Source organism: Candoia aspera, chromosome 2, assembly GCF_035149785.1.
Source record: "Candoia aspera isolate rCanAsp1 chromosome 2, rCanAsp1.hap2, whole genome shotgun sequence".
NCBI classification, from domain to species: Eukaryota; Metazoa; Chordata; class Lepidosauria; order Squamata; family Boidae; genus Candoia; species Candoia aspera.
The window spans coordinates 107,384,618-107,405,367 of NC_086154.1; the positions used below are offsets into that span (position 1 = coordinate 107,384,618).

The following is a 20,750-nucleotide window of genomic DNA, read 5'->3' on the forward strand; positions in this document are numbered from 1 at the left end:
AGAGCTTCCTGTCGGTCGTCGCCACCCCCAGCTCCCCCAAGGTCGGAGCATCACTTTGCCAGGATGCAAATAAAAAGGTAGCTAATAGGAGTGGTGAGAGCCAATTGTGGCACTCCACCTTGTGATCCACAAAACTTGGTGGTGGTGGTTGCTCAGGAGACTCAGCTGCTTCTTCCATCCTGTGACATGCACCCGGGCCTCTCCATAAGGGGTGTCTTTTATGAGCACCGTCATTCCTTACCATCTCAGGCCAGGCTCAGCCCCACACCAACCATAGAAGAGAATCAGGAGGAGAATTCTGGAGCTGAACCATCTACTATCTCACAGAGTTGTGGCTTGGGAGAAGATGCCCAGCCCTCCTCCAACACTGCTCTCTTCTCTCAGTTTCCTCCTTGAGAAGAGTACCAGTCGTGTGTCTAAACTTAAGCCCTGTGCACCACAAACCCCTGTGAAAGGGGACACATGAGAGTTGGTACCAGCCTGTAGGTAAAGGTAAAGGTTTCCCTTGACGTAAAGTCCAGTCGTGTCCGACTCTAGGGGGCGGTGCTCATCTCCGTTTCAAAGCCTTGGAGCCGGCGTTGTCCATAGGACACTTCCAGGTCATGTGGCCAGCATGACTCACGGAACGCCGTTACCTTCCCGCCGAAGCGGTACCAATTAATCTACTCACATTTGCATGTTTTCGAACTGCTTGGTGTGCAGAAGCTGGGACGAGCAACGGGAGCTCACCCCGCCGCGCGGTTTCGAACCGCCGACCTTCCGATCGACAGCTCAGCGGTTTAACCCGCAGCGCCACCGCGTCTCCAGCCTGTAAATTTAGCCTTTAAACAATACTGGGATAGGGAAAAAGGAATGGGTGACATGATGGTCCATGTTGGAACAAGGCGTTGCATCCAGTGGTTCTTCAGATCCAACACAAGCTTTGGCTACTAGAAGAGGAAAGATCATATCTCCAATTCCTCTTCCCACACCAGTTAAAGCTTCTCTATAGATGTGGGAGCTTCCTTGTTTTCTATTAGCAGAAGCTTCTACTGGATCAAAACAGTATTTGGCACCATCAGACATAACCTTTAGTATCTTTGTTGGATTCCTGAGTTAATCTTAGTTATACAGGAAAGAGCCACAATCTCAGATTCTAATTCTTGGATATATTAATTTCTGTCTCCCCACCCTCTCCAAATCATCAACATCATCACCATCCCCATGATCTTAAAAGTCTTTTAAAAACATTTTTGGTTTGTTTTTTTCTACTGATCCACAGTAATTGGATGCTCCTCAGAGATAATCACCTCTAGGTCCATTCCCCACCCACGCACCCCAGTTTCACAAAGTTCAAGGACAGCTCTAAGGTGTATAAAATCTGTTGGGCTTTATTACCTTAGAGGGAACTTCTATTCCCTTGGGTGACTAGTGGCAGCAGGAAACAGAAGCAAAAAAGGGATTAGCAGTGGGACAGCCAATTTTAAGCCTGTAGAGGGTTTTTTTTTTTTTTTTTGCTGACTGAAGAATTGGTAGATGGACTTCAGGTTAGCAATCGGGAAAGGCCCAGGCACAAAGTTAAATCCAGAGTGTGCTCTGCCAATGGGCCACAGAGCTAGGAAGAATACTGTATGAACCTCTGTTGAACATAGAAGGACAAAGAATCCAAAACTGTTTCACACCACCACAAATTGCAGGAGCCAAATTTGCACACCATCAATACATTGCATCCCAGGCCAAGGGCCTTGTTAAGGAAGTTTTCAGCCACAAGCAGAAAAGTTCTCAATTCAAACCTCCAGAGATGCTGATGTGGTTCATACATCATGAGAAGCAACAAGGTAACTTGTCTGGTGAATCCACCCAGGGTGGCTTGTTAGCTATGGTTTGGGCTTAGTAGATGCGGTAAATGCAACCAATAGTGATTTATTCAATAAATCACGATTAAACAATCCGTAGCTTAATCTGATGCCTGAACATAGAGGAAAAAATGGAAATAGTAGAGATGAGCTTGCCTGCTTTAAGAAGAGGGTATTTGTCATTCTTTTTATCTCATTTCATTTTATGAAAGACGGTGTGTCAGCAACTTCAATGCACCAAAAATTCTCACCTCTGATTTAAGAAAAGAACATCTGTAATCTCCCCTTCATCTTAAGTCATTTTTATGCCTTTTCTTCTTCATAAATTGTTCTTTTCTGGTTGCTTCTTCAGGCAATCATTTTATTGTGATTTATCTGCATATTCTGGCACACTTTTAGTTTTGACACCATTCACACCAATCCTGTAAAGAAATAAAACTCTAATAAATGTGTTGACGTTTGAAAAGGAATTTAATCAATCAAAGTACAGCCTCATTGATCCTGCTTTTCCAAAGGCCATTTTTCCAAAAGCAACCTTGGAGAGAACAGGCATTTCTTTCCTGTGATGAAAGCTGAATAATATCTACCACACTGAAAGGCAGACTGATAACTGAATTGCCATGTGGCTGTTCAGCCACTTCTAGACAGAGGAGAAGGGCCAATCGCCCCTCCGGTTGACCTATTCCATGGGCAGCGATCACGTAATGCCATTGTCAAGGACTTATCGCTGAGATAATTCTCAGCTGCTGCTGCTTGCAGTTTCAAGATTTCCATGAAAGAGGAAATGACCAATTACAAACAGGAACTTTCATGGCAGAAGCAGCAAAACTGGAGAGGATGCCTGCCTGAATAAAGAGGCCACAATATAGTAGAAAAAGCAGTTCAGCAGCTGACCACCATTATAAGCATACAAACCACTTCATGACTCAAGGCCCGGGTATCTATGGGACTGACTTTCTCCAATGGTTTCTGCTCACCTTATAAGATCTCCAGGTCCCATTGATAATGCAATGTCATTTGATGGGACCTTGGAGATAGGCCTTCTCTGCAGCTGCTCTACCTTTTAAAAACAACAAGAAAACAAATAATATTGACAGCAATATTAAACACCATATCAAGGAAAATACTCAACCCCACCCCACTCAAATTCACATATCCCATCTCATCTGCCTTCAGCAAAGGATCGTTACCTTGCCGTGGTGCTGGAGCTTGAGCACCTCAGTGATGCCATGAGCTAAACCGTGAAGGGCCACCCAAGACGGGAAGGTCATGACAGAGAGGTCAGACTAAATGCGATCCCTGGGGAAGGTAATGGCAACCCACCCCAGTATTCTTGCCATGAAAACTAAATGGATCAGTACAACCAGAGATATGTCAGTATACCATCGGAAGATGAGACCCCCAGGTCGGAAGATGGGCAAAATGCTACTGGGGAGGAACAGAGGATGAGTTCAACTAGCCCCAGACGTGATGACGCAGCTAGCTCAAAGCCGAAAGGACGGCTAGCAGCCGACGGTGCTGGTGGTGAACGGCAAATCCGATGTTCTAAGGATCAACACACCATTGGAACCTGGAATGTAAGATCTATGAGCCAGGGCAAATTGGATGTGGTTATTGGTGAGATGTCAAGATTAAAGATAGACATTCTGGGCGTCAGTGAACTGAAATGGACTGGAATGGGCCACTTCACATCACATGACCACCAGATCGACTACTGTGGAGAAGAGGACCACAGAAGAAATGGAGTAGCCTTCATAATTAATCATAAAGTGGCTAAAGCAGTGCTCAGATACAATCCAAAAAACGATAGAATGATCTCAATTCAAATTCAGGGCAAGCCATCTAACATCACAGTGATCCAAATATACGCCCCAACCACAGATGCCAAAGAAGCTGAAGTAGAGCAGTTCTATGAGGATTTGCAGAACCTACTGGACAACACGCCTAAAAGGGATGTTGTTTTCATCACGGGAGACTGGAATGCTAAGGTGGGCAGTCAAATGACACATGGAATTACAGGTAAGCATGGCCTGGGAGAACAAAACGAAGCAGGACATAGGCTGATAGAATTTTGCCAAGACAACTCACTCTGCATAACAAACACTCTCTTCCAGCAACCTAAGAGACGGCTTTATACATGGACTTCCCCAGATGGACAACACCAAAACCAGATTGACTACATCCTTTGCAGCCAAAGGTGGCGGACATCTATACAGTCGGTAAAAACAAGACCTGGAGCTGACTGTAGTTCCGATCACCAACTTCTTCTTGCACAATTTAGGATCAGACTAAAGAGATTAGGGAAGACCCACAGATCAGCTAGATATGAGCTCACTAATATTCCTAAGGAATATGCAGTGGAGGTGAAGAATAGATTTAAGGGACTGGACTTAGTAGATAGGGTCCCAGAAGAACTATGGACAGAAGTCCGCAACATTGTTCAAGAGGTGGCAACAAAATACATCCCAAAGAAAGAGAAAACCAAGAAGGCAAAATGGCTGTTTGCTGAGACACTAGAAGTAGCCCAAGAAAGAAGGAAAGCAAAAGGCAACAGTGATAGTGTGATGGTTGCCTTATCCTAAATAAAACTCTCAGACTCAAAATGACAATTCAGGTTCTGGATTTATTTAGAAAAGAGTGCAAACAGGTAAAAAGCTGAGAATGAGAAAAGCGCGCCTAAACTCAAACTAAATAGCGTCTTTACAAATAACACCCCACCCCCTCCCTCACATACAGTTCTCCCCGCATTCCCAGGTGCTCCTAACGAGCTCTGCTGATCAACAGGCAAAAAGACCTTGACATTTCAGAGATAGCCTAAACACATTCCACCAGGCACAGATCAGCACGTCTCCTGTACAAGGTTCTCAGCAGCACCCTCCCAGCCCGGACACGAATCAGCACCTTGGCAAGTGAACCATTACGATGTAGACAAACACCGGAACGGTGAACATGACATACCGCCCCCCTTAAAAAAATCAACTAGCAGAGGGCTTGGAAGGGTAGGCAGTATGAAAACCGCGTGTTAAATCAGGGGCAAGAACATCGCAGGCAGCAACCCATTCAGGATGGGGAAAGTGTTTCCAGCGGACAAGGTACTGCAGAGACCCATGCAGCCGGCGAGAGTCAAGCACTTCTTTAACTTCAAAATGTTGCTGGCCATCAATCATGACCGGTGGAGGGGGAGGCGAGCGGGGATGCCAGCGAGTGGAATCCTGAGCAGGCTTGAATAAACTGCAGTGAAAAACAGGATGCAAACGCTTCAAATTATGAGGCAAATCCAAACGAACAGTGACAGGATTGAGCACGGCAGCAATTGGAAATGGCCCAATGAACTTAGGAGCGAGCTTCCGAGAGGGCTGAGGGGACTTTATAAACGTTGTAGAGAGATAGACCAAATCCCCTATCTGAAAAGCCGGCTGGCGGTGGCGGTGCCGATCAGCATGCCGTTTATAAGCCTCTTGCGCCTCACGAAGAGCGGTGCGAATAACGGGCCAGGAATCAGCTAGCCTGGAGCCCCAATCGCAAGTGGCAACAGCCGGAGCAGGAGGCTGGGGAAATTCTGGAATGGGAACAAAATCCCTACCAGAAACAATACGAAATGGGGTTTGTCCCGTGCTCTGGTGAACAGCATTATTGTAAGCCACTTCAGCGAAAGGGAGCAAGTCAACCCAATCATCCTGATGATAGTTTATGTAAGAGCGAAGGAATTGCTCCAAAGTGGCATTAAGGACCTCAGTGGATCTGTCCGTCTGGGGATGCCAAGAGGTCGACAAAGCCTGCTCAGTGCCAAGCAATTTCAAAAAAGCCCGCCAAAACTTCGAGTTAAATTGTGTGCCCCTATCGGTCACCAAACGAGAGGGGCAGCCGTGAGGACGGTACACGTGTACCAAAAAAAGTTTAGCTAGTTGTTGCGCCAAGGGAATAGAAGCACAGGGCACAAAATGAGCTTGCTTAGAAAAATAGTCCTTGACTACCCAAATGACAGTTTTCTTCTGACTGGAGGGTAGGTCCACAATGAAATCCATGGAAATCACATCCCAAGGGTATGCAGGGTCAGCCACCGGCTGTAGGAGCCCCTGTGGTTTACCAACAGAACGTTTGGACATCGCACAGACAGGACAAGAAGCCACATAGGCTTTGACATCTTTACGTAGGGTGGGCCACCAGAATTGTCTTCGGATCAAATGTAGGGACTTCAGAAAACCAAAGTGACCAGCCTGCTTACTGTCATGAGAACGAGCCAGTATAGCAGGACGTTGAGAGTCAGGTACATATAAATGCCCCTTAACCCAAGCGAGGTCGTGCTCAATGGACACCTTGTCAGGATTAGCAAGCAGCCAGGGATCAGAACGCAGCGCAGATACAAAAGTAGAGTGCAATGCAGCAGACAATGGAGGCGGCTTGCGAACCGGCGAGGAAGGAGGCGGGGCCTGGCCGCGTGCGCTGCTATGCATGACAGCCACCAACCCCAGTTGTGGCCCCGATAGGACAGTGCCAATTACATCAGAAACCGGGCCCTCATCCTGTGGCAACCTGGAAAGGGCATCAGCCAAAAAATTCTTCTTGCCAGGTATAAATTTAAGCTGGAAATTAAAACGGCTGAAAAATTGAGCCCATCGAATCTGCTTTGGGGTGAGGCGCCTGGGCGTACGGAGCGCCCCGAGGTTGCGGTGATCAGTCCAAACTTCAAAAGGGGAGGAAGCACCTTCCAAGAGATGCCTCCAAGCCTCCAATGCAGCTTTAACAGCAAAAGCCTCCTTCTCCCAAACATGCCAGTGTCTCTCTGTCTCGGAAAATTTTAGAGATAGATACGCACAGGGCTTCAAAAGCCCAGCAGAATCCTTTTGCAACAAAATAGCTCCAATTGAAAAATCCGAAGCATCAACTTGAACGACAAAAGGAAGGTCAGGGTTAGGGTGGGAGAGGATGGGCTCCTCAGTAAAAAGAGCCTTCAGCTGATCAAACGCAGCCTGACAGGCGGGAGTCCAATTGAGCACGGCCCCCGGGTTCTTAACTTTTCAGGTCTCCCCCACCCCCCTAGTCCATAACAAATCAGTTAGGGGCAGGGCAATTTCAGCGAAACCCCTGACAAAGGATCTGTAAAAATTGGCAAACCCAAGGAAACTTTGAAGTTGCCGCCGGGTTCTGGGGCATTCCCAAGAAAGCACATATTGAATCTTAACAGGATCCATCTCAATGCTCTTATCGGAAATCCTGTAACCAAGGTAATCCAAGCAAGACTTATGGAACTCACATTTAGACAGCTTAGCATAAAGCTTGGCCACCCTAAGCTTGCTGAGAACCTGTTTAAGCAGGCGTTCATGTTCCTTTAAGGTTTTAGTATAAATGAGGACATCATCCAAATAGACCAAAACGCCCTTAAACAAGTGATCATGCAAAACTTCATTGATCAGCTGCATAAATACACCCAGCGTCCCTGCCAGACCAAAAGGGAGAACCTTATACTGAAAAGAGCCCAAAGGGCAATTAAAGGCTGTTTTCCATTCATCCCCCTCCCGAATGTGAATGCGGTAGTAGGCTTCGCGGAGATCCAACTTTGAGAAAACTCTGCCAGTGGACAGATGTGCAAGCACGTCTTTGATGAGAGGCAGAGGGTACTTGTTGGAAAGGGAGGCGGAATTTAATCCACGGTAGTCTGTGCAAAGTCTGAGGCTGCCATCCTTTTTCTCCCAAAACAAAACAGGAGCCCCGACCGGCGAGTTTGCTGGTTCAATGAAGCCTCGAGCCAGGTTCTTGTCAATGAACTCCCGCAAAGTGGCAAGTTCTTTCTTAGTCATAGGGTAAATCTTTGGCTTCAGCAAGGGGATGTCTGGAAGAAGTTCAATGGAACAGTCAGTCTTGCGATGGGGGGGTAACTGGTCAGCCTCCTCCTCCCCAAAAACATCAGCAAAGTCCGAGTACGTGGCCGGAAGACCTTCCAAGGGGGATGGGGAAGGCAGAGAGTGAAGAACCTCTGCTGCCCAGCCGTCGGAGGCATGGCACGCCCCAGAAGGGGAGCTTGATAGAAGCCATCCTCAAAGGTAATGGAGCGGGACCACCAATTGATGTAGGGGTTATGCGAGGTAAACCAGGGAATCCCTAAGACAACCAAAGGATTCCCTACGGGGGTCACGATGAACTGAATGAGTTCGAAATGGGACCCCATACGCAAAGCGACTTCGCCAGTAAAGTGGGTAGCCGCCCCCCCTCCCTGCTGTACAGCCATCCAGCTGTTGGAAAACCAGCGGCTTTGGAAGAGGGAAGCAGGGCAAATCCAATTCCTTGACTAAGTCAGGATGGATTAAACATCGAGAACAGCCTGAGTCCAATAAAGCCCAGTCCTCGAGGGATTTGGATTGAAATCCCAATTCAATTTTGACAGCGAGGATAGGGCAATCAGCACTCACCATGTTGGGATTGTGCCCGGATCAAACCACCTGCCCCGAGGCGCCGGTTAAGTCAGGTGGAAGTCGTTTCCCACCAGCTGTTCCAAAGCCTCTAATTCATCTCCCGGGGTGTAGATGTCATTGTCCGCAGTAGCCAGTGCCCCTGTCAACCAACGAAGAGGGTTGGTTTCTTGGTTGGTTTTTGAGGCACTTTTGCGGAACGATCCGGTACCTTAGCTTTAGGGCAGTCAACAGTGCGGTGACCCGGTTTTCCACAGGTGATGCATTGACCGCGAACAAAGTGGCGTTGCTTCTCCACATCCCATCTAGAGGTCGACAGAAGAACCGGAGCTCGGGTAGTGGTGACAGGCTTGTCTTCTTTGGTGGCCATCATAAAAGTGTGTTGGGCATGTTCTGCTTTACCCGCGAGGCAAATCCAATCATGTAATGAGTTGGGATCATCCCGGCCAAGTGCCCAGCGCAAGACTTCGCAATTGAGTCCATCCTTAAAGCGATCAATTAAGGTGGTCTCGGACCATTCAGGAACTTTTCCTGCCAAAACTTTGAATTCAAGTGCATAATCAGCCACAGGCTTCTGTCCCTGAACCAGTTCTTTAAGAGTGTCCTTAGCCCTCTCTTTAGCCAAGGGATCTTCAAAGTAGCGCTTCAGCGCAGCCAAAAAGGCATCGAATGTGGCCAGGGCAGGGCCCCCAATCTCCAACAGTTGTACATACCAGTCAGCAGCTCTGCCTTTCAACTTCGTGGCCACTGGAGCTATCTTCTCTTCCTCCGAAGGAAAGAGGTGGCCATGCCGTCTCATGAAGCTGGCAGCGTTGGTGAGAAAGAAGGACAGATTAGCGGGGTCACCATCAAACTTCACTGGGAAGTCCCGGGGAGTTCCTCCAACCTGCGGGACCCCACCAACCTGTTGCCTCAGGGCCACCCCTATGGGAGTGGATCCACGTGGACTCGATGGAAAAGCCCGTGGTGGGGTTCCTCCTCCAGCAGTCGGTGATGGGGAAGGCAGGAGGCTAGGTGCTCTCATTGCCCCGGGACCTCGGACGATCCATACTAGGTCCCCAAAGGCAGCCGACATAGAACACAAGACGTGTTCCATGGATTTGATCTTGGACTCCAGGACCCTAATCCTGTCAGGTGTAGCGGAGTCTTCCAACGCTGGACCTCCCAGCGGTGGGCTCCCTGATACATCTGGTCTCCCCTCTCTAGGAGTGTCGGGCCAGCGGAGCTTCCATGTGGAGCGGGACGTGCCTGGTTGGGGGTCCACCAGGGCATCCCATAAAAACTGTTCCTGTGTCTCCATGTCGTCTGGCGGGGGGTTCTTCAACCCCGCGGTAGAGTAGGAGTCCCCGGACTGAGGTGTGGCTTGGGCTGGGACAGGGCTTGGGTCCCTGCTCAGGAACGTCGACTCCAGGAGTTGTTCCACCTGCTCCTCAAGCTCCGTGGGATCCTTTCCCCCTTCAGCCATCGCTAATTCCTCTTTCACAAGAAAATTCTCCAGTAAAGAGTAGCGAGGTTGGTTTGAAAAATGATTCTCAGCTTTATGTGATTCTCAGCCTTATCCTAAATAAAACTCTCAGACTCAAAATGACAATTCAGGTTCTGGATTTATTTAGAAAAGAGTGCAAACAGGTAAAAAGCTGAGAATGAGAAAAGCGCGCCTAAACTCAAACTAAATAGCGTCTTTGCAAATAACACCCCACCCCCTCCCTCACATACAGTTCTCCCCACATTCCCAGGTGCTCCTAACGAGCTCTGCTGATCAACGGGCAAAAAGACCTTGACATTTCAGAGATAGCCTAAACACATTCCACCAGGCACAGATCAGCACGTCTCCTGTACAAGGTTCCCAGCAGCACCCTCCCAGCCCGGACACGTATCAGCACCTCGGCAAGCGAACCGTTACGATGTAGACAAACACTGGAACGGTGAACATGACAGATAGGGGGAGATATGCCCAATTAAATGCAAAATTCCAGAGGTTAGCCAGAAGAGATAAGGAATTATTTTTAAACAAGCAATGCGCGGAAGTGGAAGAAGACAATAGAATAGGAAGGACAAGAGACCTCTTCCAGAAAATTAGAAACATCGGAGGTAAATTCCAGGCAAAAATGGGTATGATCAAAAACAAAGATGGCAAGGACCTAACAGAAGAAGAGATCAAGAAAAGGTGGCAAGAATATATGGAAGACCTGTATAGGAAGGATAACACGGCATCCCAGCTGAACTGTTCAAAATCTTGCGAGATGATGCTGTCAAGGTAATGCATGCTATATGCCAGCAAATTTGGAAAACACAAGAATGGCCATCAGATTGGAAAAAATCAACTTATATCCCCATACCAAAAAAGGGGAACACTAAAGAATGTTCAAACTATCGAACAGTGGCACCCATTTCACATGCCAGTAAGGTAATGCTCAAGATCCTGCAAGGTAGACTTCAGCAATTCATGGAGCGAGAATTGCCAGATGTACAAGCTGGGTTTAGAAAAGGCAGAGGAACTAGGGACCAAATTGCCAATATCCGCTGGATAATGGAAAAAGCCAGGGAGTTTCAGAAAAACATCTATTTCTGTTTGATTTACTATTCTAAAACCTTTGACTGTGTGGACCATAACAAATTGTGGCGAGTTCTTAGTGGTATGGGGATACCAAGTCATCTTGTCTGCCTCCTGAAGAATCTGTATATCGACCAAGTAGCAACAGTAAGAACAGACCACGGAACAACGGACTGGTTTAAGATTGGGAAAGGAGTACGGCAGGGCTGTATACTCTCACCCTACCTATTCAACTTGTATGCAGAACACATCATGCGACATGCTGGGCTTGAGGAATCCAAGGCTGGAGTTAAAATCGCTGGAAGAAACATTAACAATGTCAGATATGCAGATGATACCACTTTGATGGCTGAAAGCGAAGAGGAACTGAGGAGCCTTATGATGAAGGTGAAAGAAGAAAGTGCAAAAGCTGGCTTGCAGCTAAACCTCAAAAAAAACAAGATTATGGCAACCCACTTGATTGATAACTGGCAAATAGAGGGAGAAAATGTAGAAGCAGTGAAAGACTTTGTATTTCTAGGTGCGAAGATTACTGCAGATGCTGACTGCAGTCAGGAAATCAGAAGACGCTTAATCCTTGGGAGAAGAGCAATGACAAATCTCAATAAAATAGTTAAGAGCAGAGACATCACACTGACAACAAAGGTCCGCATAGTTAAAGCAATGGTGTTCCCCGTAGTAACATATGGCTGCGAGAGCTGGACCATAAGGAAGGCTGAGAGAAGGAAGATCGATGCTTTTGAACTGTGGTGTTGGAGGATAATTCTGAGAGTGCCTTGGACTGCAAGAAGATCAAACCAGTCCATACTCCAGGAAATAAAGCCAGACTGCTCACTTGAGGGAATGAAATTAAAGGCAAAACTGAAATACTTTGGCCACATAATGAGAAGACAGGACACCCTGGAGAAGATGCTGATGCTAGGGAGAGTGGAAGGCAAAAGGAAGAGAGGCCGACCAAGGGCAAGATGGATGGATGATATTCTAGAGGTGACGGACTCGACCCTGGGGGAGCTGGGGGTGTTGACGACTGACAGGAAGCTCTGGCGTGGGCTGGTCCATGGAGTCACGAAGAGTCGGAAGCGACTAAATGAATAAACAACAACATCTCATCTGCATGGTCACAAAGCATCCTGGGCCAGTTTTTTAAGGCTTTCTTTTCTAAAACTCAGGAGGATTGGGGCCATCCTGATCTCAGGGGGATGTTCTTCCAAAGGGTTGGGACAGCCACCCCTAGTGCTGAAAAACCCTATAGCAAAGCCGCTGTTTGCACACAGGTTTCCATTTGAATGGGCTCTTCTGCTGTTCACCCATGGGCAGACTTTTTCAGTAGAATGCAGAGGGTAAAACCCAGGGCCAGGTCCCTTCAGGAGCAATGCCACTCTTCTTCCTGGTAATTATCAACAACACTAAAAATAATCCAGGAAGAGTTCGCATTCACAAATGGCAGAAAATCGGGTTTTGTATTTTCCTTAGCTTTATTTAAGACTGAAATAAACCTAGGGACTTGGAAGAGCTTATTACATTTTAAATGATTCTCTTCTATTTTGTATCCTAATCACAGCCAACCCTTCTGCTCAACTAAATGCACCGCAGTGCCGAAATTGCTTTTCATGTACAATTGCACATTGTGAAAAGGAATCGCAGTAACCGTGTGAAACAGTGCCACCTGCCGTGGTTAGAGGAAAAATAGGCAGGTTCTGGACTTACAGCCCTTTCTAGACAAAATGTGTCAGAAAGACATTTTGTAGGGAAATCTTCATGACATGGTTGCCATCGTGTTGTCGTCAGCCTGATCTTTGTGGGTCCTTATCCCACAATTTTCTCTACCACAAATAATCCACCTTGCACAGAAAAACCCACCACACTACTGTTACTGCTCCAGGTTCCATCAATTCCACAATGATGCTAGCATGACAAGAGGTGGTTTGAGAGGTTTCTCAGAGGACCAGGAATATTACCTCACTTCAAACTAAGAACGTCTAGTAGAACTTGTGCATGGTACCCCTGCTGTCAGATCATCCGCTTTCCAAGGCTTTCTGACCCCACCCCCAATTTATTCCTGGGACTTACAGATATTCCTGCAAGACAGCTTACCTCAAAATTCATTTTGTTAATGTGGTTAAATACCCTCCTTCACCTGTTTTGAAACTGGGGCATGTACTGAAATGTGATGGCAGAAGTATCTCTAGAAGGTGGCACTTGCATGGCACACTGAATCCACCACTAGCCAAGCACAATTTAGTTGTGTTTTGCAAATACAACCTATCCAGTAGCTAACTGATGGTTTAATGTGTTGTGAACCAAAGTTAAATGCGCATGGTGGTTTAGTTAAGCAGATCATATGAATGGTGCCAATACGTATATGAAAACTTATAGTCAGAATCCTTTATATCATTTCTAAAACTTTTTTCTCTCAGGACCCCTTTCCACTTTGAAAAATTATGGAGGACCCCAAAAGAACTTTTGTTTGTATGGGTTATATTTACTGTACTAAAAATTAAAATTGACACATTCACTGCCGCTTCCACTTCTCATGATTGTTTGACAGGATTTTAATATTGTATTATTTTTCAGTATAGGTTGGGAAATAATTTTGATTTTGAGGACCCCTGAGAGGGTCTTGGGTGACCCAAGGGGTACTAGGGGTCCTAGGACCACACTTTAAGAAACACTGGTCTGAATGGTTCCATGGAACCCACAGGTGTCTTCAGAGGAGCAGGGGGGGAACGATGATGCAAACATGACGATGTCATCATGCAAATGGTGTGTCTTACATATTCACATAAGACATGTAACTAAATTTGAATAATAAATAAATAAATATAACACAGGTATGTAATTGTGGCATTTGTGTAATGATGTCATTACTGCATGTTGTCACTTTCACATCACTTTGGTTTCTTATGTACACTGTTGATTGATGTATTGATAATAGTGAGAAAAAGTTTGGGATCACCATGTTGGGATTTATTTGGTTTTGATTTAGCACGATTGCTGAATCTACCCAGTGTGATTTGTAAATTATGGTTTATGGTATTATGTGAGAACATAGACATTATGGTTTGCTCAACAAACCAAAATTTAGTATGGGTGAACCGAGATAGAATTTAATATCCCATAATTTATGTACAATAAAAATAGCAAAGGATCTTCCATGAAAATATTGGTACCTCACATGAAAATCATAAAGTCCCATAAGAATGCATCATTGGGATCCATGTGATTGTGACTAACTATACTCCTTAGCAGCCATTTTCATAACCAGTCACAGATATATGGCAGCAATTTTGTACCTTAAAAAAAACTGAATAATATTCATACAGTATTATTTCCTCTTCCATCTAAGTCTGTAGTGAGAACACAGAATTACATTTGTACATAAACTGATCAAGTATATGTCTCTGGACCTATTGGAAAAGTTCCATGGTATCAGAAGAAGGAGTTCTGGTGGAGTGAATGTCAGACCAGCCTAGACTGAGCCCTTTTCCCTGGTGAACTGGTACAGACTGCTGCTCAACAGGTAAAGAAGGATTCTGCTCTGGTGCTGTCATGTATCATCTGCATTCAAGCAGTGCCTCCTCTAATGTAACCAGATCATGCCCAATGCCTGGTTGCTTCCATTTATATAGACAGTACAACTGTGAGTCCTGTGTTGTTCTCACCAAACAAGACAATCAGATTTTACAAAGAAATAGTTCTGTTTGCAATGATTTTCACTAGGGCTATAAACGATTAGTGCTGATTGATCATCTGCCTTTCTATTAAATATAAATATATACTGTATACTTCCAACAATTCAGTGCAATTCCCTTTTTGAGGCTATTAAAGGAAGGGCAAAGGTCATTATAACCAAGACAGGCTACCCTCAGTTTTAAAAGGAAAAGTATTCTTTAGGGTTTGTTTTGTTTTTCATTCTGGGAATCTGGAATATATAATTCCCTCCATTACATCAGTACATCAAAACAAAAATATTTCAAAACAGATTTAACTTCAGTTGGTATTAGGGGAGATCCAGATTTAAAAGACTTACAGCGAGAAGTTGCTGAGGAGGGTTTATTCCCAAAGAAGTATGCAGCCTTATTTATCCAGATTTCAGTTCAGCATTATTAGCCTCAGATGTTAGCTAGCTAGCTATTTATTTATATTCACAACGGTTACATTTAAAAAGAAAACCTATTTGCTAACTTTGGGTGCATACTGAAAGGAAAACCCCGGTCCCCCCCCCTTTTCTTTTTTTTGCTTTCTCCTTCATCAAATCTGGCCCTAGGAGGAGAAAATCAGGACGCCGGGCTGAAGCACCCTTCAGTCTCAGCCTCCTCACTTTTAATTGAAGAATATGCTTTAAACAGCAATTAAGGTTTTAAATGATTAAGGTAGTGATTAAAATGGTTGAAATTCACAGCCCAAGGAGTTATGTTTAAAACAGTGAAGATTTTCCTAAAGTAGCAGTTTTTTCATTTGATCAGAGAAGCTAGAATCTCTTGGGAGGGATTGGCAAATAGAATAAAAATTAAAATAGAACTTAGATTCATCCATGGTACAATCTAAGGTTGATAACTTATATTTAGCTGAATAATAAATAAATATAAGGGTGCTTAGATAATAAATATTGAATTGCAGCATTTCTAGTATTAATTAGAATTTAAATTGCTAAGAGAAACATTAACCAACCTCAGATATGCTGATGATCCCACTTTGATGGCTGGAAACAAGGAAAAATTATTTCAAATTCAGGCAACTTCACATTAAAGAGGAAAGTTTCATTCTTACTTTTAGTTTACAAACACTGTTAATGCATATATACAGGCCTACACATGAGACGAATGTAATAATTTTGTCACTTCTGGCCTATATTTGAGCCTGAATGTGCAGGGGTTTCTCGAGGCCTGAAAAATATTTCAAGGGTTCTTCCAGGGTCAAAAGGTTGAGAAAGGCTATGCTAAACCATCCCCAACTGATAACATTTAGCTTGGTTTGAAAACATCCAGTGTGGGGAATCCATTGCTGTTCTTTACAGTAAAGGCAATGTTCTTTACTGTCAGGAATTTCCTCCTAATGTTCATTCTGAATCTCTCTTCTTTTACTTTTAACCTATTGGTCTTTGTTTTGCACTTGGTTTCAACAGAGAACAAATCTGCCCCCATTTCCCATGACAGATATTCAGATATTTGTAAATAGTTATCATACCTTAGCATTCTCTTTTGCAAAAGGTGAACCTGTCCAGCTCTTTTAACCATCCCTTACAGAGTTTTATTTCCTTACCCCTTATCATCCTGATAACCATTCTCTGAACCTGTTCCAATGTTTTCATGTCATTATAAAATGCTGTGCCCAGAACTGGGCAAAGTACTCCAAGTGTGCTCTAACCAGCACAGAGTAAGATCAGTTACCTCCTGTTTCAGTTAATGCTGCCCAAGACTGCACTGGCATTTTAAGCTGCTGCATTATGCTATCTCCTCATGTTCAGTTGGTGGTCCACAAGGACATCCTTCTTACACGCACTGTCTTCAAGCCAGGTCACCCTTGCCCTGTACATAGACATGTGATTTTTTTCTCACCCAGATGAGAATATTCAATTTGTCACCTTCAAATATCATCCTTTGAATTTGGCCCAATTTTCAAGTCTGTCAAGGTCATTCTGAATTGTAATTTTGTCCTATTAGTCATTAGCCAGTCTTACTGGTTTGGCTATAAAAGGTTGTAAAAAGGAAGGTTCCCATGCAGGGATTAGTAGCCAACAATGCTATCTTCCAGGATATAGTCAATTATTCTTCCCTTCACCCCAACAGTCAGCTAGCATTTCCAGCCTGCTGAACACTAGGCAATCTGGGGTGTCCATTAAGGTTTTTCTACTAAAAATATGCTTGCTTCTGAAAAGTTTGGGATTCCCCAAGCCTATTTCCCTCACATGTGTAATGAGGCTGTTTGACTACGTAATGGCCAGCTTCCAGGGATTCTGTTCATTGTTAACATGTCAGATTTAGGAATACAAGTATTTCATGTCTAAAAGATGAGATTCATTTCTCTGCTCCAACTTAGTGATATACAAAGGTTTTAAAAATCCTAATTGAAATGACATTAAAATAGAAGCAGCTAAACCTTAACCCTCTTTCTCCCCTCCAAAAAATAAAACATATTTAATTAATCCATTCCTACCACTATTCTATACATTTCTGTCTACTATAATAAGAATCAAATTAAAAAGCTTGAAAGATAATTTGTATAAAATGATGTACTGTTGGTATTTAACTCCTGATAAGCTGTCTAAAATGTATAATGGGGTATCAAATGTCTGTGGGAAATGTTTACAGGGTGAAGGAACTTTCTATCATTTATGGGTGGACCTGTGGAAAAGCTAAGAAATTCTGGAATCAAATATGTATTATTATTCAAAAGATTCTCAAAGTGGACTTACAATTGAAACCGGAGCTGTTTCTCTTGGGTTTGATGGACCAACAGCTTGAAAAGCAACATGGAACTCTGTTCTTATATATGATAACAGCAGCAAGACTCTTATATGCCCAAAGATGGAAGGATGCACAAATTCCCTCAGTGGAGGACTGGATGATTAAGTTAATGGAATTGGTGCAAATGGCTAAGCTGACAGCATCGATAAGAGAAAATACTGTAACTGGATTTGTTTCTATCTGGAAGCTGCTTTTGGACTATTTGCTTCTAATGCAAAAAAATGAAGTTTTCATTTTGGGTTTTGAAGATTAAAAAAAATAAAAATAAAAATAAAAAAATAGCAGCAAAGGGCAGAGCCTTTTGTCAATTCATGAACTAAAACAGAAAGATAATTCAATGGTAGCCTGCTCCCAATGTTTTTTCGGACTTAGAAGAAACTTTCAGATGGCAGGGAAAGAGGGAAGGGGCCAGCTGGCATTTATTTGGTCATATGGAGATTTATGAGCTGAGAGTGGAGCTTTACCCATTATATTTTGTCTTGCCATGGATTTGATTATATTGAAATAAGTTTCAAAATGGTAGCAAGAAGCTGTTTCAGCTGGAATGACATTTTTCCCAGGAACAAAATACTATAAATTGATTAGATGGAGAGAATGCAGTAATATAGCCCATAACAATTGTTGTCACTTTGCCACAAGGTATCTGGAGTTGGATTCAGTTATCCACCAGAAATGTACAGCTGTGTTGTAAAAAGAATCTCTGGCCCTGATCCAGGCAACCTATGTTACAATTGTTTCCTATTGAATCATGTAAAAGCATTAATATAATTGGAATCAAGTCAGAGGTGATTCTGGTTGATGGATGATACAGAGGAGGCAGCTGAAAAGGAGCCTTTGGAGATGTAATTGAGAAGAGTGCTGAGATGACAGAAGGCATGAAAGCAGGAAGGAAGGAAGGAGAGAAGGAAGGAGGGAAGGAGAAAGAGAGATACTGATCTCCCTCAGGTTCTACTTCCATGGAAATCTGAATGTTGGCATATGAGGACCTCTTTTGTTTTTTTATGAGAAATACCATTTTCCTGCTGGACCACTTTGATCCAGCTTCAACCTGCTTCAGCTGGCATCAGGATGGAAGCTCTCTTGTGATGATATATCCTCAAATGGTAGGCAGACCATGCACTGGGCCAAAGAGGATGTGTGGATCAGGCTTAAACTTCCAGGTAGGGCAGCTGAGGGACCACATTTCCACAGCTATTTCCTCATTATTTCAACATTCTTGGAAAATGAATGAGACTGAAAAACAAATATACATATTAACATTCCCTTGATTAAAAAAAAAAGACCTTGTTTCTTGACTTCTTTAAAATATTAAGGGCCTTTCAATTTGCCAAGGAGACCAACTAAAGTAATAGAGAAGGAAGAGAGGGGAAAACATTATAAAATTATGCAAGATTTGAAAAATTACAATATGGGTTAGCAGTATACACACTGACTATAGAAGAAATTTCAAGCATAAATCAGGAAATTAAACTCCATCATCTCCCGCTGAATATAGCAAACAACTGAACTACATAAAAATAGCAGAAGGCAGCATTATTACATAGAAAGAAAGGAAGAAGGAAGAGGATTTGCAAATTGACAGAGATGTGACATGGGAGCACCAATGGGAGCCATTTCAACTCCACAGGGGATCTACCACTGAGCTCCGTGACAAAGGCTCAGTGTGTCTCAAAATAGCTAGGTGTTGCAAGGTCAATAGCATTATGCTATTATCACTTTGGCCTGATCAGCTTACCAGTGCAAGTATTTTATGCCACACCTAACAATTCTATTGGGAATTATCATGATAATACAGAATTATCACTGCCTAGATCTCCCAGTTTATTGTTCCCTGACCTCCCTACTTCTGATTTCCCCCCTCACCTTTTCCCACTATATGTGCATCTACGCCTTATTCAGTTTAAAATTCTATGCAATGACAGAAGCTTCCTTCTCTCACAATAAATGTGCTTGTTTGTTAACGTAGGGAATGGATACACTGCAAACCACCAGAATATGGCTCTCTCATATTTTAGATTTGAACTGCTTTCAATAAAACAATGCAAGTAGGCTCTTCCCCTGCTCATGACTTTGCTGATCCAATACTCAGAGGAAAACCCTGTTGAATCATCATTGATTTGCATATCAGGTCAAGACTCCTCACCTTTATTGCAACATCTCCCCAATCCAATCATCTAGGGTTTCTTTCTGAACTACAAATGTTAAAAGCTCAATCCTTCCCTTTCTTTGGAGTACACATCTCCATCTGAAATGAGCTCATTTATTTGAGGTTTCTGAGTATAAAAGATTACTGCTTCTTTCCTGCATAATAGCCCATTTTAACCCAGACTAAGTGGCTACTTTGATAATCATCTTTTTGTTTAGCAAATGGATAGGTAAAAGAGGGCCATGACTGTGGAGTTCTTGATGCTCTCTGAGCTTGTTTGCAGATGCTTGCAGATGTTTCATTACCCAACTAGGTAACATCATCAGTGGGAGTGAGTGCTTTGCTGTTACCTAGTTGGGAAATGAAATGTCTGCAAGCAAACAACCAAGCTCAGACAGCACCAAGAACTCCACAATTTGGAGATTGCCTTTGACCCTTATTTATGTTATGTGATTTTTCACTAATTATTATAGTTATAGATTATTATTATAGGTTTTCTGCATGATTTTGAACTCTGCAGAAGTCAAGCGGAGTGGGGCCAGCATATGCATCTCCTCCTCCCTGGCCTGCATTCATGGCTGGTGTAAGGCTAGTATTGATCAAAGTGAAGTCACAGCATGTTTGTGTTGATAACAATATAAATTAAAATAACAGAGGAAGAGAGACATTGTTCCTGTCTCCCCTCCACCCCCCAGATATTAAGCTTGTATTTTCTCATAAACTAGAGAGGCGCAGGAAGGGAGAGTAACTCTTTTGCATTTTCAGAAGGTGGGACAGTCACACAGTGGAAATGTAGAACTTGGAGCCAGTGTAAGCAACCCTAATTCTCCACCCACTTTGAGCCTTTCTCTGTTCCCAGAATGTATGGATCTCTCTAGCCATCAATTATTCTCAATCTAGAAAATAGCCTTTTTAGATGTCTTTTGCCTGTTTTAGAAATACTCACTGCTTCTATTTTCCTCACATTTCTTACCTTACAATCCTGTATGCCACCCAGCTCTATATCCTGTAGCTCACTTGAACTAAGCACTCATTGATCAATAGCAATTATTAAAATGTGTTTCTTGCAGGCAAATATGAGACAGGAACAGCATGTTGAACAAGTTATCTTATTTTTAGAGAATATTTCAACCAATGATATCAATGCAGTGCACCAGCTGTGAATAATTAATCAGGGTAGTGTATCACAACATCAGATGACAGGAGCTAAAAGGAGCTAATCATAAGCCAACATTTAACTGCTTTTTATTCACTACTTATTTACATAAGATAATGCTAATTTATTCTCTGTAAGCACATTGGATTAAGTTTGTATATCACAAGCTGTACATTTAGTGAATT

At 43.6% G+C, this 20,750-nt stretch overlaps 1 long non-coding RNA gene across 1 annotated transcript; it reads right to left on the reverse strand.

The window, feature by feature from the left end:
* Positions 1–2,038: 2,038 nt before the first annotated feature.
* On the reverse strand, positions 2,039–15,512 carry LOC134492339 (uncharacterized). The gene is made up of 3 exons (XR_010067429.1): positions 15,464–15,512; positions 2,730–2,891; positions 2,039–2,257 (listed from the first exon to the last, which is right to left on the reverse strand). It is a non-coding gene; the product is annotated as an uncharacterized LOC134492339 (long non-coding RNA).
* Positions 15,513–20,750: the final 5,238 nt, after the last annotated feature.